Genomic DNA, 19422 nt, shown 5'->3' on the forward strand with positions numbered 1-19422 from the left:
GGCCCCACCAAAGGAAGTGAGTTGCGTGGCTATTAAAAATAGGGTCTTTTCTTTTGTGGCACCCTGGTTGTGGAATTTCCTCCACAGAGAGGCTTGCCTGGCACCTCTGTTGTGGTCTTTTGGGCGCCAGGTGAAGAACTTATTTCCCAGGCATTTTAGTCTTTCGGTTTCTGTTGTTTTAACTCTGTTACTATATTTTAAATGTTCGCACTGCTGCTGGGCTTTATTTTTTTATTTTTTATTTTATACTGTAGATTTAAACTTTTTAAATTATTATATTTTATTGTATTTTACAGTTTAAATTGTTGTGAACTGCCCAGAGAGCTTCAGGTATTAGATGGCATAGAAATGTAACAAATAAATAAATGACTAAATAAATGTGCATTTGCGCAGATTTTCATACTTTAGCTTATGGGGGAAATGTGCATTTTTTCTGGAATGGAAATGCATTTTAATGCACATTTTTGAATTTGGAAAAAAAGTGATCTTTTTAAAATGCACATTTTTTCCCAATTGGGCGGAGGGGAAACATTTTTCCCAATTAGGGTGGGGACAAAAGATGATCACATTCTGGTACACAACCAAGGCTGAATCTACACATAGCAGTTATACTGTTATTATACCGTTATCATAACTATTTGCACACATGACACCAATGGGCACTGATGGTTATGATAATGGTATGATAACAATATAACTGCTATGTGTAGATTCAGCCCAAGGTGAAATGAGGTTCTCCAAATGTTTCCTCGAAGCTCAACAAGCTCGAATGTTGCATGTTCGCCCATCATTAGTTCTTTGGTATACATTTTCCAATCCATCATCTCATATTTATTTTGCACCTCAATAAACCCAGAGAGAGTCGGGAGAATACACCTGAGTTGCATGAAGCTGTCTCTCTACTTTTCAGGTCTGTCAGTGGATGTATTCTGTTGCAAACTGAAGTGTATGAGTGGTATTCAGAAGCCTAGCCAAATGAATGTAAAGGATGCCCCTGTAGAATTCTGCCAGTCTAAGAAAATCCTAAAGACATTCAGCATGATGGAATCACACACACACACACACACACACACACACACGGTCGGGGGAAGAGAGAGACTCCGGATAAATGTAGATTTGGTAAAGCTTGAGGTCCTAGTGGGAGGCTTCCATGCCATTTGAAGGCAACTGCTATTGGTTGATACAGCTCCCTTGTTCTTCCTGTCACTGTGACATGCAATTATGGAATTTCACAGCTGAAAAGATGACAACTCCCGCATGCATGTCCCTGCCTCTATACTTAATCCAACCTCATCTAGCAATCAGTAATTTGATAAAGTGACAGGAGATGGCGGAGGTGTCAAAGCAGTCCTCTGACCTCCTTCTGAAGTGTCAACACACAGGGCCACACAACTTTTACACATGCTGATAGTTCAAAAGACGTACTGATAATAGTTCTTTTCCCGTGCTAGTTTACCTGCCATTAAGGAAGGAGCGGCAACTGGTGAAAACAATAGCGGTACAGGTGGGAATTGCATTTTTCTGAAGTGGCTTTTCTTCTCTTAGCATCCTCAGCCTCCTCGCTATTAGGGTGTATCGAGTGGGCCCTAACAGCAGGGGCTGGAAGCAGTGTTTCATCTGTGTATGATCCCTGTAGTCCAGACAAAGGGATTTACAAGAATTTTGTTTCTCTTAAGCAAATCATATGAACATGTTCCTGAATGTGAATGCAAGCAGGAGCATACTTCTTGAGAAATTGCTTACATTCTCATTTGAAAGTGAGAAAAATGTGCAACGCCCACCCCCACCCCCATTTTCATGCTGTCGTGAACATTTGGGGTGCATGCATGGACAAGTGCACATTTCTTGTGTTTGAAAATGCACACCTTTCCTATTCAGGAAAAGAAAAGAAAAAAAGACACTTGCGTTCGGAAGCGAGAACGAGGTGAGACAAGGACTGAGCTGGTAAGATGTAGAACCTCTTTGAGCTTCAACACTGCTCATTCTCCCATCCCTAGTCCAAACCATCACTAGTTCAAACCATCTCCCATCCCTAGTTTACCTTAGAATGGTTCTTGCCTTTACGCATTAGCCAGGAACAAGAATGGGACATGCATTCTTGCCAGGGAACCTGAGGTTTGAGCCCAGAATGTGAGGATCTGGGTCTGGGATCTAGCGTAGAGATGTTCTTGGAACTGTGTGTGCTTAGGCTACAGAGTTTTTTTTCAGGCACTGAATTGGGGTGGTGGGGCAACCTCATCTCCTGTAATTGGCAAGCAATAATGCATGGATTGCAATATAGCTACCCATTGAATTAAAGTGAGAATCACTCTGATGGGAAATAGACTCATCTGTCTGTCCTTAGCTAGAGTAGCCACCTTTGCCTTCCCAGAAGGATGTACTTCTTCACACAGTGCATAGTTGAACGATGGAATTCACTACCAGAAGATGTAGTGATGGCCCACCAATTTGGGTGGCTTTAAAAGGGGGTTAGACAAATTCCTGGAGGAGAAGGCTATCAATGGCTACTATTCCTGATGGGTCTGTGCTGGTTTCCAGTATCAGAGGCAGTGTGCCTATGTACACCACTTGCTGGGGAACATGGGTGGGAGGGTAAGGTTATGCCCATGCCCTGCTTGTGGTTTCCTGGTCAACAGCTGGTTCGCCACTGTGTGAACAGAATGGAGGACTAGATGGACCTTGGTCTGATGCAGCAGGGCTCTTCTTATGTTCTAGATGTCTACCCCCAAATCCATATGCAAAGGGGGGGGATGCTTCTCTATGGGTATCACCTGTTGGATCAGGAACAAATGGTGTTGTAGTAAATTGCACACAGTAGGGATGAGCCAATCTGCCAATTTTACTTCCTTTCGCTTACATTTAAAAATAAATAAAAACATGAAAGTATTTTTCTCTACCAAATATGAAGAACGTTGCAAATTTTGGTGAAATCTTACAAGAAACAAACAAACTGAAATGAAATTCTTACCCATCTGCACTAGCAAAATTCAATACAGTACAGCTACTCCCGGCGTGGACCACGATGTACCTTCCTGCTGTGTCGCTGTTAAAGATGAAGAGCCTGTCAGAAAAAAAGAAGTGGCAACTCTAATTAAACACTATCATTGTTGAATGCACAGGGATTCAAACCCAGAACTGTGTATATTTGGATATAATAAATTCATAAATGCATATTTTGTGAGAAAATACATTAAATATATGTATTTATTATGAAAGGAGCATGGGAATACCCCTATAATGAAGGAGGAGAAGATCCTGCCATCACAAGCCTTAGAATTCTATTGCTTCTAAAAATGACATCAGTTGAGCTGCTAACTTGAACCCTGGCATCCATGATCCTCCTGATGAGGTCTGCAGTTGTCTGTCACTTCAAACCAATCCAGTAAAAATTGCCACAGCCACAGCAAGTTATCTTTGTCACAGAGGAAATCTACTATATTCTTTGTGCAACCCCTATTCCTTTAGTTATACAATGTGACCTCAAAAGGTTGAACTATACATTACTACTCAGATGGGGATCCTATCATGATGCGGTAGGGAGACTTTAACCCTTCCCCGCCCCCCGCTGTGGTCCCAATCTGGATCAGGCCACCCACACCTCCAGTCTACATTGGCAGAAAGGCATCCAGCTGTAATGTAAATTGCAGGCATAGGGCAAAGGGTTAAAGTCCCCCACTCCCCACTCTTTAGTTTCTGAAGGCGGAAATACAGTGTGAGGGCCCCAATCCCTCCTGTTCTTTTCCATGTGGTAGGAAAAGGAAGTGCAAGGATCATGTCTCACACTACGGCTATTTACACATTACAGTGAACATGTGTTCATGCTCTATGTACGCTCATAAGGTGGTTGTTAGACTCTAACCGTTCTGAGCCATTCTCCTGATGGGTAATGTCAGAGAATTTCTCCATGAATCTCCGGGAGGCTGAATGCCAACACATTCGGCCCCCCGAAATTGGTGGAGAAACGGTCCACCCCCCGCCCCCCCCCCGGGATGGGACTTACCTTGTGCGAATGTCCCTGGCGGCGGTGGCTCCCAGCGGCGGTTCGGCGGCGGCAGCAGTGGCCGGTCTTCCAACCGGCTGCCGCCGCCGCCATTTCCAAGTAAAAAACAACAACAACAACAAACGTGATAGGCTACGTAAAGATTTATGTAGCCTATCACGGCTAGATTTTCAAAAAACACCGTGATAGGCTACATAAATGTTTACGTAGCCTATCAGGGCTGACTTTGGGGGGGGGAAAAAGCGCGTACGCAAATGGTGGTGCCTATGGGCGCTGCCATTGGCGTTCCTTATTTGGGCACATGTAGTCTATGTAAACATTTACGTAGACTACGGCAAAAATAAGGGCAACGCTATTTGCGTTGCCCTTATTTTTGCCGTAGTCTACGTAAATGTTTACGTAGACTACACGTGCTCAAATAAGGAACACAAATAGCGGTGCCCATGGGCACCGCCATTTGCGTACGCGCTTTTCCCCCCCCCCAAAGTCAGCCGTAATAGGCTACGTAAACATTTACGTAGCCTATCACGGCTGACTGCAGGGACGCAAATGGCGGCGGCTACAGCCGCCGCCATTTACGTCCTGGCAGGAGAAGAGGTTTCACGGCCGGAGGGACGGGGCGCCTCCCCCCCGGCCAGAATTTCGGCGGGGAGGGATGGGGCGCCTCCCCCCTGCCCAGAATTTCAGGGGGAGGGACGGAGAGCCTCCCCCCCACCGCGAAGCAAGCTGCGGCATCAGGTAAGGGACTTTCATCCATCCCTACCCTGCATGCAAGGGAAGGGAGCAAGAATGCATTTTCCATTTCCAATACCCTTCCTCGCATCGTTGTTGCTCTCTTCCCATAGAAGGTGACTGTCTGCAGAGAAGAGCCTCCTCTATCTGTAGAAGCTCTCTCAGAGGTTCTGAGGGAGAGTTTCAATAGACAGAATCAACTTCGATATATAAAGGGCACAAAGAATGGCCAGGAAAGATCAGAGCTAGTGTGCTCACCCCGACTCCCATTCTTCATGTGCAGAGCTTTAATTAAGGCTGTCACCTCCTTTTTTCCTTTCCTTTCCTTTTCTGACAACCTCCTCATCTTAGACAACTACATAGCAGCTGGCTACGAAATGGTCATCTCCATGCTGGGAATAGCTGTATTTCAATTTGTTTTTGAGAAGAAATGACCAAAACGCTCTTCATATTTGGGATGGAGAGAGCTTGAGATTTTAAAGAACACAACTGAGGGAGAAAAAAAACCTGACATATTTAGCCATTCCTGATGATTTTTACATAGGATGGCATGAGGATTTATCTTGTGTGGTGTTTTACTAATGGGCACTTGCGGTACTCCATGCTGATAACATTTTGTGTGGAGTTTTACTGATGGGCACTTGCAGTACTCCATGGCCATGCCGATAAAATTTTGTGTGGAGTTTTACTGATGGGAACCTGCAGTCCTCCATGCCGATAAAATTTTGTGTGGTGTTTTACTGATGGGCACCTGTAGTCGTCCATGCTGATACAATTTTGTGTGGTGTTTTACTGATGGGCACCTGCAGTCGTCCATGCTAATACAATTTTGTGTGGTGTTTTACTGATGGGCACTTGCAGTACTCCATGCCGATAAAATTTTGTGTGGTGTTTTACTGACGGACACTTGCAGTACTCCATGCTGATAAGATTTTGTGTGGTGTTTTGCTGATGGGCACCTGCAGTCGTCCATGCTGATACAATTTTGTGTGGTGTTTTACTGATGGGCACTTGCAGTCCTCTGTGCTAATAAAATCTTACAGGAAAGGACCCTCATTTAAGGATGTATGAGAAATTTCTTTCAGTTCATTTTTTTATCAGGATTTACCCAGTTCACACCTTCGAGACCGAATGTGGATTTTGGTGCAAACTGCTGTCAAAGGCCATACATGTCCAGTCTTGCAATGTGATTTGCAACACGCCCACCCCAAAATGTGTTCAACAGCATACATACTTTTGGAAAATGCACATGAAAGAATGAGTACTTCTGGAAAATTGTGCACAAATACACTTTAATCAATGGGAGAAGAATGCGTACATTTCGAAGAGGTGCAGAATTGATGCATACATTTGCAAAACAAATATGCACAAAATATGCATGGACTTTCAAGAGAAAAGGAAACACATAACAACCACCACCACCACCACCACCAGCAGCAGGGACTGGAATCTGATATGGGCTCAAATCAGAATGAGCTTCAAGATGGAATTTGAAGAACTTTGGTGCACTTGAGTTTTGCTGTGTTGCACTTCCCTACTCCAGAACAGCTTATACAAGCCCTGCCCCAGTCGAATGAAGACTTCTACTCATGTTCAAACAAATACAAATAGAAACCCCCTTCAGACTTTCCTCCTCAACACAGGAAACTCAAGGACTGAGCAATTGTGGATGAAGTGTTGAGGATGGCCCCTGTATGCATGCCCTCATCTCCACCCTTTTAGTCATCACATGAGCCTGAATAATGCTACAATCACATCAAGATTGTTTTGTGGTGGTGGTGGTGGTGGTTTTAGTGTTTTATCAATGCAGACATGCACCTAGGTAAAACTGTCCCCAAACAACCTAGAGATGGGATTACTCAATTGCCAGTCCATGGCAATTTCCAGTGTATTCAATCAGAAATCCATTCAATTCCATTTCCACAGGTGTGTGTGTGCGTGCGTGTGTGTTAAGACACATGAAAATTAACATTTTTATAAGCTATTTTCCCTAACTTATGAACTGTGTTAGGGAAATGCAGCTTCCACAAATATGCACATTTGTGTACACAGTTTTTCCTAGTATAGGAAAGCTACGTTCTGATCCATATATTACTCCAGAAAGCATGAGCTAGGGATGTACAAGGATTTTGTTCCTGTTTGCAAATCATGTAAGCACGTCCCGATCACATCCTTGAATGCGAACATGAGCAGGAATGCTATTTTGGGGAAATTTCCACTATTTTCTGAACATTGCATTTGTGTTAGGAAAATGTGCACATGTCTAAGTGTGCACTTCTGCAGATGCACACATGTGCGCACCCCCCCACACACAAAAATCTGTTTAAACTGTGCATTTTTCCCCAATAGAAAATATGCACTTTTCTTGATCGGGGGGCGGGGGGAAATGCTCACATTTGGGGATGTGAATGAGGTAAACCTAGCTTTGAGGAGGAATTCAGAGAACTTCGATGCAATCATTTTTTATGAATATATCAAGGTTACTTTAGGGGGGTAGGATTTTAGCAGTGTTCTTTGCCCATTGACAATATGGAGGGTGGGGTGAAACTGATGCAAATTGGGCATGCCTCTGCACAAAAATTGGAACAATCCGCATTCTTACTGTGCCAGTCAACAAGACTAAGAAACTGGAACTCCGAAATTGAGGGAAATTCTGATGAAGATAATTTAGAAAGCATTCATTCTTCTCTCCAACTGCCTGTGTGTCTGCTATATCAATTTCTAATAGATGTGAGCATCTCAGAATCAGATTCCTTGACAGTGAGTCTCTGTGTTTGGGCTGGGCAGAGCAGTCTATTTCTGGTCCATGTAAGTTTCACATGGAATTGATCATATGTCTTTCCTGTCCTGTCCTGCCCTGTCCTGTCCTGTCTTTTTTTTTTTTTTGGTACTTTTTTTTAAAAGCATGAACGTTTGCATTTAAATTGTATGCATTTCCCCCTAAAATATGCATTTTTGTATGCATTTTTAAGCCATGACCTACATCACAAAATTTGGAGAAGTACAAAATCAGAAAGATAATTGCACTCTGATCTGTGTATTAGATGAAGAAGTGCAAATTAGGCCATTTGCTTAAAAATGCAGACTGAATGGAGTTCTCTAAGAGCCCTGGCTTTGATATCATAGAATCATAGAATAGTAGGGTTGGAAGGGGCCTACAAGGCCATCGAGTCCAACCCCCAAACATATCTCTTCTTCAGAGTCCAACATATCTCTTCTTCAGAGATATGTATATCTCTGAAGAAGAGCTAGAAATATGTCAAGGTGTTATATATTTGTGATCAACTCTGTGCCCTCACACGTAATTTAGATAAACATACACTTTTACAAATGAGGAAAGGAAGAGTTAATACCCCTCCCCTTATTCTTTCCCATTGTCTTGTTTTGGGGGGTGGTAATGGAAGAAGAGCTGGTCTACTGTACTGTGCTCCAGATGGATAAGTGATAGGAAGGCTTCATGCTTTATATATAAAGCATGTGCCGTCCAGATATGATTTATGTCATCTCAGCAGTTTTTCCATGGTTCCACTGGAATTTTCTTCTTCTTGATCAAGGTCAGAAAACCCCATGATTGTGCCATTTATCTCAGCTGTTTGAATACTGAAATAATTCTTCAGGGGACTTGATTCAATATTGTAAGAACAGATTGGGACAGGTGGGGGGATCTGTGATATGGTGCCATTCTGGTATAAACCTCAGTCTGTGTGTGTGTGTGTGTGTGTGTGTGAGAGAGAGAGAGAGAGAGAGAAAGAGAGAGAGAGGGAGGGAGAGAGGGAGGCACACAGGGTTTCTGTACATCTTGAGAAAGAGTGAGAGTGAATGACTGTCTGTACTGAATAGCAGTGGCAGCAAAGAAAGTAATAAGAACCCATGCTCCTGAAATACGTTCCTTTCTTTTGTGATCTAATCATGAGTATATCTAAAATTGTGGCTCTGAACCTTAAACACCCCACCCCACACCAAACATGAAAGGGGGGAGCATAAGAAGGAAGTCCTATACCAGGTCAGATGATTTGTCAGTGTAGCTCACCACTATCTATGCTGACTGACAACAGGCCTCCAAAATTTTAGACAGAGGTCTTCCCCTTCCCTGCTACCTGAGCCTTCTAGTTTTACATCTTTGGGATTGAACCAGGGATGGGTGAGAATTTGTTTGATTTTTCAGTAAGAACTAGTGATAGGTGAACTTACCACAAAAGGAATCGTAATTTGCCTGCCAGGTTCCAAATTCCTCTGCCTAATCTTGGATGAAACTTCTCCATGATGCCAAGTTCTAATTTTGTATATGTAAACTGCCAAGCAAGCTCATCTCTCTTCCTTGCCCACTAGACTAGACCCCACGCTCCATCACTCTCTGCCCACCCTCCTCTTCCATGAAACACCATGTGCATGTGCTCCTAAGGGGTACAACTGTCTTCAGAGTAAGTGTTTCAGTCTGGCAGGTGCTTCCTGGAATGCTCATGTGACCACCCCATGTGATGTTACCTGGAATGGTCACATGAGTGGTCAAAATAGCAAGTTTTCTGAAGTATTAAGAACTTTAGAAAAGCTCTTTTTCTGCTCGTTGCAAACATGTCAAATGGGCATTCAAGTACATTTAGGTGCTCATAATCAATGTCAGTTTGGATAATGACGTTTGTTGGATAGCCATCCAAGCTCAGCAGACGTGCAAGCATTACAAACATACTAAATTCAACTTGTGAGTCACCTTAGTTCAAGTTTCTCTGGCATTGTTAGTAAGAACTTACCAAAATTTGCAAATTTCTTCACAACTTGGATGGAAATAGTGAGTTTTTGTTTGTTTGTTTTTGTGGTTGTTTGTTTTAAAATCAAATGTGGGCGAAATCAAAACTGACAGATACGGATTTGGAAATATGTAAAATTTGAGCTTGCTGAGGCTCTCCAATTTCCAATTCAAATCTCATTCCGATTCATGTCCCTATCAAATTGTGAGGGTTTTGTTTTGTTTTTTTGGGCCCCCAAATATGAAGTTTTTGGTGCACATTTTTTCCCCAAATATATATCATCGATTGTGCACATTTTTTTGAAAAGTATGCACTTTTCTGACATTGATTGAAGTGTGTTGGAGCGTTTTTTTCATGCATACTTTTCAAATGTACACCATTTTTAAATGCATTTTCATTTGTCTGCTAATCACATTGCAAGCTCAGCAGTGCACGGACTTCTACACTTTGAATTTGAGTCCATGTTTCAGTACAGGAGGTGTGAAATGGGTAAATTCTGGTCTGAAACGAAATTTCTCATACATCCATACTGACAGATTTGTCCATCAAAACAGAGGGCTCTGAATGGTTATGTGAAGGAGCACTGGAAATAATCCCAACCCTCCTGCAAGATAGGACAGGTCAATCCTGGCCTCAGCTCCCCCAAAGACACCCAGTAACCACCCTCCCAGGCCAAGAGGCACTGAAATTGGCACTGAGGTTACTCAGAAGGAATCACACCAACCTTAAGTTGGATAAATGTTTATTGAGGGAAAAGGGGTAGAGGGAAAGGGAAGAATGGAGGTAGTAGATTGTACAGGGGGACACAAAGCTGAAATACTTAAGAAGAAACCTTGATACACAGAGAGCTTTTTAACCACACACCCAAGCAAAATAACAAAAGCTGGCTAACCTATCCTTGTACATACCTGAGTAACAGGGCCTCCTTGGATAGAGTCCAGCCATCAAGCCATGTCCAAAACCTGTCATAACAAAGGGAGAAAGCCATGCCTCTAGCTCAGCCCCTTTTAAAGCTCATCCCTCGCAATCCAGGACAGGTTTCCCATAGCCAATCACCAGCCCAGCCCCAGGGTGCCCCCCCGCACCCCAGAAGAGGCAGGATCTTCCCACCAAACCCAGCTGTTATCCCTTTCCCAATTAATGGGGATTGAGCTTGGCCTTGAGTGGAAGGACCAAGCAGCTTCCCAGATACCACACTCCCATGTGATTGCATGAGATGTGAAAGCCAGGCCTAGCTTCATGGTGGAGAAGCAGGCCAATATTCTTGACAGCTTCGGTCTTAATAGTCCTCGCTTTGGATCCCTGTGTATTCAACCATTATGGTGCTGAATTGATGTATTGGGGAACTCCCCCCGCGCAACTTGCTCCTCCTCCTTAACAACTATATGGTGGACAGGTACAGTGTGGTCCTCACCATAGTGGGAATAGCTGTACCTATCCAATTTGGCTGGTGCAGATCAGTGAGAATTTTGTTTGGCTCATTTTTTATCAGAACTAGGGGTGTACGAAACCCCACTTACCTTGCTCCGCTGGGTTCTGTGGGGGGGTGATATCCGGTCCTCCCCCCAGAATCCTCGATGGGAGGGAGGTGATCCGGTCCTCCCTCCCCACTGGAATCCTGCCTGGCCGATCCGCAGGAGGCCTCCATCCTCTACTGGGCTGCTGCGGACGCAAATGGCATCCTGCATAGGGGACACTGTTTGCGTCCCTGTGCTAGGCCGCGATAGGCTACGTATTTATTTATATAACCTATCACGGCTAAAGCAGGGATGCAAATGGCATAGGGGACGCCATTTGCCTCCCTGCTTTAGCCGTGATAGGCTACATAAATAAATATGTAGCCTATCGCGGCCTAGCGCAGGGACGCAGCAATGTCCCCTATGCAGGATGCCATTTGCCTCCCTGCTTTAGCCGTGATAGGCTACATAAATAAATATGTAGCCTATCATGGCCTAGTGCAGGGATGCAAATGGCGGCTGCTACGCTGGCCACCATTTGCGGCCGCAGCAGCCCAGATGGATGGACTGGATGGCCGACACAAGGTAGGTCCATTTTGGGGGGATTTCGGGTGTGGTGGTGGGGGTAGTCCATTCCACCACGGACTCTGGTGGGCCGGATTCTTTAGAATCCAGCCTCACTGGAGTCCGTGGCAGATTTCCCCACCATCCCTAATCAGAACTTACTAAAATTTACCAATTTCTTCATAGATGGGGTGGAAAGAACTTGAGATTTTCAAAATTTGAATGTAAACTGGCATATACATCCATCACTACCTTCTCTGTGCAATGCTCTCTGGCATTGAGCTGTGGTCCCCCTCCATCTGAAATGGGGGTCAGAAATTGATAACAGGGATCCTATCAGCAGTCCAATGCAGCAAACTACACTGCAGCCAGCAGTGGGTGGGTATGTATGCCATTGGCTGTACTTCCTGAATGGTTAGTGCCCCACTTTTGTCAAACCTCTTGAAATTACAGCTGAAAGTCCTGACTTCGCTCCCATCTGGGTGTGTTTCCTTTCAACTTCAATGTGGTGGTGTGCAGAGGCCAACTGCCAAAACAGTTATCCTTGTTCCAATATTTCTGGCCCTGACTGTATATATGTAAGTGTGTGTGTGTGTGTGTATGTATGTGTGTGTGTGTGTGTGTATATATATATATATATATATATATACACACACATACATACATACATATACATACATACGTGCACACACACCTACATCAGAAGAAGAAAACCCAAACCTACATTATGAGTACTTTATCAAAAACATCAGGGTACTGAAATTAAATAAAAATTAAATAGCATGCCTGCAAGCTGAATAATGACCCATCTGTTCATTACAGCCTTAGTTTCTATCAAAGGCACAATCTCATTAAAAGTATATCTTTGATTAGAGAATGAGTTTCAACTGCATAAAAGTTGGATTACTTTATTCTAAGCTATTTGAACTGTGGTGGGTTTTTTACTTTAAGGTGAATGAGCTATCTTTAAGAACAATAATAACTTATGTAAATTTGGTGAGTGATGAAAGGATGGCCAAGGTATGAATTTTTAAAAAAGACAGGGAAATGTCCTAGGTTGGCAGGTGTTCCTTGAATGCTAAATTGAAGACGTGTGGCTCTTCCACTGATACTATGGGCCTCCCGCCTCTACTTTGGGGGAATAATTAATTTTAGAAACTTTTACTTTTTGGGGGGGTAACAGAAAGAAGCTAAGGTCCCCCCTTCTTTTTTTTTTCAAAAGCGTCCTCTCTCCTGGTTTACTTTTTTCTCTTCCTTTCTTTCATCTAATGAACATGGCTAGAAACCAAACTATCTCATCATGTGTTCTTGGCATCTGGGGGGACTTTTACATCTAATAATTTCCATGGTGGCCTTTGCAAGAAAAATACACTTCTATTTGAAAAATATGCATCTCCACTAGGGATGTGTGAGAAATTTGTTTCAGGGTTGTTGTTTTGAATTACCCTGTTTGCCCCTCTTGGGACTGAATGCAATCTGTGGTTGAACTCCATACATTTCTGAACTTGCGATGTGATTCAAGATACAGAAACAAATTGTTCCAAAAATGTGTATACTTGTTAAGTGTGCACAAGCATGCTTTAATTAATGGGAGAAAATAGGTACATTTCGTGAAGGTGTACAACTGATGTGCACATTTGTAAACATGTTCACAAAAATATGTACCGTTATGTGTGTGAAAAGAAGGGGGAAAAAATCTTGCAACCTGATATGAACAAGAGTGGGGATGAGCTTCAAGGTGGAATGCGGAAAACTTAGAAAGCTTGAGTTGTGGTTATTTGCACATCCCTATCTGGCCCCATCACTTCCTGGCATATAGAAGGGGAAAAAATGGAAGCAGTGACAGTTATTATTTTCTTGGGCTCCAAGATCACCACAGACGGTGACTGTAGCCATGACATTAAAAGACGCTTGCTCCTTGGGAGGAAAGCTATGGCAAACCTAGACAGCAGAGTAAGAAGCAGAGACATCACCTTGCCGACAAAGGTCCATCTAATCAAAGCTATGGTTTTCCCAGTAGCAACGTATGGCTGTGAGAGCTGGGCTATAAGGAAGGCTGAGCGCCGAAGAATTGATGCTTTCGAACTGTGGTGCTGGAGAAGACTCTTACGAGTCCCCTGGACTGCAAGGAGGTCAAATCAGTCAATCCTAAAGGAAATCAACCCTGAGTGCTCATTGGAAGGACAGATACTGAAACTGAAGCTCAAGTATTTTGGCCACCTAATGCGAAGAGAAAACTCCCTGGAAAAGACTCTGATTCTGGGAAAGATTGAAGGCAAAAGGAGAAGGGGATGGCAGAGGATGAGATGGTTAGATAGCATCACCGATGCAATGAATATGGACTTGAGCGAGCACACTCTGGGAGAGAGCGCAGGACAGGAAGGCCTGGCGTGCTATGGTCCATGGGGTCACGAAGAGTCGGACATGACTTAACGACTGAACAACAACAATCTGGCAAGCCAAAATACTTTAGGGGGATACTAGAGCTCCATGAGCTAGAGGCAGAAGAGTGGAAGAGTAAACCCATTAGAGAGCAAGTTAATATACAAAGTGAGCTGTATTCTTTGATTAACAATCTATGCTGTCCTTGCTAAAGCTGTGCCAAAAATCTCCCCTGCAACTTTCACAGTGCCATGTCAGTGTCTGTGTGAAATTTTAAGGCGGTGGGGTGGGTGGGGGAAGTCTTCCTTAAAAACAAACAAAAACAAGATAGCAGGGCTAGGTTTTCCCTCTTCTCTTTTTCCAAAAAAAGGACACTTTCAGCAGTGGCAAAGTTGACTGCACTAATTTAGTGGCATTCCTGGGGAAAGATGTATGAGAAATTTGTTTCTGTTCATTTATGGTCAGAATTTACCCCATTTTGGCCATAAATGATTGGTAGTCAAAGCTCATACATTCCTGAGCATGTGATTCTGCTGTTTTGTGTTAAAAACAACAACAAATAACCAAAAACATACATTAGAAAAACATGCATGGGAATAAAAGTAAGGTTGAAAAAGCACACTCCGATATGCTTTAATCAATGTGTTGTGTATCTTTGAATTTACACTCACATATGTACCCAAGTGCTTTGTGATTGTCACACCCAAAGAAAAAAATGAGAAACAAATGAGCTCACAATCTGATACAGGCATGTGTGGGACCAAGCTTTGAGGAGGACCACCACAGAGAACCTCAACAAGGTCATTTTTTGCTGATTTCCACATCCCTAGGGATGATGCTCTGTGATGATCTAGCATTGTCCTTAGGTGTGTTCTTTCCCCCAGGAACACCACCAGATGGCACTTGCAACCTGCTGAACTTGAAGGGGTAGCAAGGTGGGGGGACACTAATAACACACCCTCAGCTACCTCATACTTTAGAAATGCACGACCCCTCCCCATGACAGAATGTTTTTGGCTCACTCACATGAAATTGCAAAAATACTGAGCCAAAATACTCCAGCCCAACTTTAACACCCACTTGAATGATGAGCACTTTGGAGCAATGGATGCTGATGCAGAGATGCCCTCATTGCATTCAGTCCAAGTGCATGTTTTTTTTTTTTTATTATTTATTTATTTATTTATTTATTTATTTTCTTTACATGCAAGATTTAAAAAAATGCCTCTGCAGGTGTGAAGCAAAAATGGGCTCTGGATGGCGCCAATTGGCTGCCCTCTAGAGATGCTTTCTCACTTATCCCTAAATCATGTGATGATGACAAATGCCTGAATACAGCTACTATTTCCCTCCTTTTTTTTTTGTGCCCCTGAATATTTTGCAAAGTATATAATTGGCTTGTTAAGAACAAATTGATTAATTGTGGCCCTTGCCCCATCTTGTCTCTTGCAAAGGATTCTGATGGTATGGATGGAATTAGGTTTGTGTGAGATGAACAATGTCTCTGTGTTTATACGTTTTGGTCATGCTTTTCACTTATTTAACTTTGCACTGCAAGGCTGTGTTTATAATTTCATATTTTAAGGGTGCAGTCCTATACCTGTTTAGACAGAAAATAAGTCCTACAATTTCCAGCATGCCCCAGCCAACAGACCTGGCTGGAGGGATGCTGGGGACTGTAGGACTTTTTCTGTCTATACAGGCATAGGATTGCTCCCTAAATACCTTTTGAAGTCTAAATGTTTAAAACTGTAAGTTTTAACATCCGTTTATTTTTCTTTAGAAACAAACAAATGAAAAAACTATTTCTATGTAAAATTTGATTAGTGACTCCATAGTCCACATAAATAATTATATGACAGTTGGCAGTGTTGATTTTCAGATCGACTAATACTATTTTGCTTTGTTTTCCCCAGACCTTTAATTGAGCAATTAATGTCATTCTGTGTACTTTCTTTCTGCTTAAGTATCCAGAAGATGGCAGTACAGGACAAAAAATTTGTACTAAGCTTAGTTGACTGACAGTTAATTAACAGAAGTAATAAGAACTTTAAATTTGAAATCCTAAAGTTCTAGTATCACTTCTGACCTTAACTTAAGTTCAGGGGATTGATGCTAGAACCTTCGTCTTCCCCTTTCTCACTCAGGACCCCATTTTTATTTTATTTTATTTTATTTGAAAAGACAAATATCTCACAAAATGGTACTTTGTAACACTTAATGAGCATTTCTTGAAAGCCAGTATCCTTCTGATCATGTCCAAAGCCTTTTGCATAAAGTGTTGGGGTGGGGTGGGGACATTATCTTTCTAAAGACAGAATAAATATATGTGTATTTTATCACATGCAAATGTTACTAGCTTGCTGGCCCTCAAAATTCTTTGTCAGTGATTTGGGGCGTAACAGGAAGGACAGAATGAAGGAAAGAAGTAGAATGGGCAAATACGTGATATTCTATTTGAACTTATTTCAACATAGGAAGCTACCAGAGTCAAACCTTTGGCGATCCAGCTAGGGATGTACGAAAGTCACTTACCTTTTCGCGGATGTGATTTGCGGTGTGGGGGGGAAGTGCTCCATCCCTCCCCCTGGAATCCTCGACGGGGGGGGAGGCGATCCGGTCCTCCCCCCCGGAATCCTGCCCGGCCGGCTCCGCTCTGTGGCGGCTCTGTGGAGCAGCCGGCCAGGGCCTTCTGCAGCCGGAGTTAAGGCCGCGGACTGGCTGCTGAGGACGCAAATGGCTGCCGTGATAGGCTACATAAGTATTTACGTAGCCTATCATGGCAGTCAAAATAAAAGCAAAAAAAACAGCGTACGCAAATGGCAGTGGCTACGGTGGCCGCCATTTGCATTCCCTATTTTTCGCCATTTTAGCCTACATAAATATTTACGTAGGCTATTACGGCGAAAAAAAAGGGGAACGCAAATAGCATAGTGGGCGCTATTTGCGTTCCTTTCCCCTCTGCTGTTTTAGCCTACGTAAATATTTACGTAAGCTATTATGGCAAAAAAAAGGAACACAAATAGCGCCCACTATGCTATTTGTGTTCCCCTTTTTTTTCGCCGTAATAGCCTACGTAAATATTTATGTAGGCTAAAATGGCGAAAAATAGGGAATGCAAATGGCGGCCACCGTAGCCGCCATTTGCGTATGCTGTTTTTGTTTGTTTGTTTTTTGCTTGCCGTGATAGGCTACGTAAATACTTACGTAGCCTATCACGGCAAACAGCAGAAGCAAATTGTGGCCGCAACAGCCAGTCGAAAGATCAGCTGCCGCTGCCGCTGGAACATCTGCCCCAGGTAAGCTTCATCCTGGGGGGGAATCTGTGGGGGGGTGGGGTAGGGAGGCTGTTCTGCCACGGGTTTCGGGGGGCTGAATGCCAGTGCATTCGGCCTCACTGAAATCCATGGCGGAATTCTCTGCCGTCCCTAGATGCAGCCCAGTATTGTCTACTAACTTTTCCAGATCTCAGGAAGAAAAAGATCAGCTCCATCCCTTCTACATGTAATCCTTGGACTGGAGCTGCCAGAGATTGAACCTGGGAGCTTATTATATGCCTGAACAAAAAGCTACTAAAGGTCCAACTGTATTTGGGTTGTATAGCTTAAAATTAGAACACAGCAGCCCTTGATTCTCAAACTGTTTTAGATTTCACTTCAGGCCATGAACCAACCCTTTGTCCCATTGCTTGCCTTTGCTATATGTGCTTCCTTGAATTACAGTTAATTTCTTTAGCTATGGATATTCCCATTCGGCTTGTTCCCCCATTCCTCAAATCCCATAACTATCAGGGCCAAACTAGATGTGCCATTAATTGTGTGAATGCAATTAATGGGCATGTTCTTTGTTATGCAAATAGCAGCTGTGGGGGAAGTGTGAGGAGCACTGAAAGTGCAGATGGATACTGTTGATGTTCCTCTGGGTCTGCCTTTTACATAACAAAGAAAATGCACAGTAATTGCATTCATGCAATTGTTAATTCATGCAATTAACAGCACATCTAGTTTGGCCCAAAATCTAACCATCTTGAGTTTGGGCTGGTTCATACATGATGACGATGGTCCCCAGGTGATCATTCTGAGGGTGCATGGGCTCCCATCAGATTCCTGGCCAGGGAGAGAGCATATGGCGGGACCATATGGCCACGATATAGTAAGCAAGACCTCCCCTTCAGAAGGGGTGGCCCATACAGGAGAAGATCAGCTCTCAGATAAGAACATAAGAAGAGCCTTGCTGGATCAGGCTAAGTGTCCATCTAGTCCAGTATTCTCTTCACACAGTGGCCAACCAGCTGCCCACAGGAAACCCACAATCATTCAGCATTTGTATGGTATGTACATCTGTCAGACCAATCTGGTCTGTGCCTGATCTGCTCAGTCCTTCTGGCACAAGTTAGGGATGTCGGAGAATTTCTCCACGAATCTCTGGGAGGTCGAATGCCAACGCATTCGGCCCCCCAAAATTGGTGGAGAAACGGTCCGCCCCCCCCCCCGGATGGGACTTACCTTGTGCGAATGTCCCTTGCGGCGGCAGCGGTTTGGCGGCAGCGACCGGTCTTCCAACCGGCTGCTGCCGCTGCCATTTCAAAGTAAAAAACAAAACAAAACAACAAACGTGATAGGCTATGTAAAGATTTACGTAGCCTATCATGACTAGATTTTCAAAAAACACCATGATAGGCTACGTAAATCTTTATGTAGCCTATCACGGCTGACTTTGGGGGGGGGAAGTGCGTACGCAAATGCGTTCCTTATTTGGGGATGCGTTCCTTATTTGGGGACGTGTAGTCTACATAAACATTTACGTAGACTACATGTGCACAAATAAGGAATGCAAATGGCAGCGCCCATGGGTGCCGCCATTTGCGTAGGCGCTTTTTTTTTTCTTCCAAAGTCAGCCGTGATAGGCTAGGTAAACATTTATGTAGCCTATCACGGCTGACTGCAGGGATGCAAACGGCAGCGGCTACGGCCGCTGCCATTTGCGTCCCGGCAGGAGAAGAGGTTTCGTGGCCGGAGGGATGGGGCGCCTCCCCTCCGGCCAGAATTTCAGCCGGAGGGACGGGGCATCTCCCCCCTGGCCAGAATTTCGGCGGGGAGGGATGGGGTGCCTCCCCCCCACCGCGAAGCAAGCTGTGGGATCAGGTAAGGGACTTTCGTCCATCCCTAGTTATGATGCCCATTCAAAGCAGACACCTAGCAGAGATTCTCCCTTCCTGCACAGTCAAAGCAGGAGGAGTGCTGGTTATTCTCCTGGGGGTGGGGGGAGTGCCTTGTTGCTGCACATCAGTCTGCTGTGCAGGTATACAATGTCAGGGTGGAAACTGAGCCGATGGAACCCCAGAGCAGTTCTGACTCTGAGGAGGATCAGCAATCTGTGGGAGAGGAGCCCGCTCATCCCTCACAGGCATAGGAGCTGGCAGAGATTCCTCCTGCCGCTTTCCTGGGATAGATAGTGACCCTGGCAGTGAGAGAGCGCTGGAGGGGGGCTTGCTGGATGCTCGGCGCAGACACAGGGAGCGATGAGCGATGGAGGGCGTGGA

At 44.0% G+C, this 19422-nt stretch overlaps 1 long non-coding RNA gene across 1 annotated transcript in view; it reads left to right on the forward strand.

The window, feature by feature from the left end:
* LOC146336750 (uncharacterized) overlaps window positions 1-19422 on the forward strand; it is a 510408-nt gene that overhangs the window by 108061 nt on the left and 382925 nt on the right. The window lies entirely within an intron of this gene.

The sequence above is a fragment of the Heloderma suspectum genome, chromosome 12 (assembly GCF_057233095.1).
Source record: "Heloderma suspectum isolate Gila_16-S chromosome 12, 16-S_ref, whole genome shotgun sequence".
NCBI classification, from domain to species: domain Eukaryota; kingdom Metazoa; phylum Chordata; class Lepidosauria; order Squamata; family Helodermatidae; genus Heloderma; species Heloderma suspectum.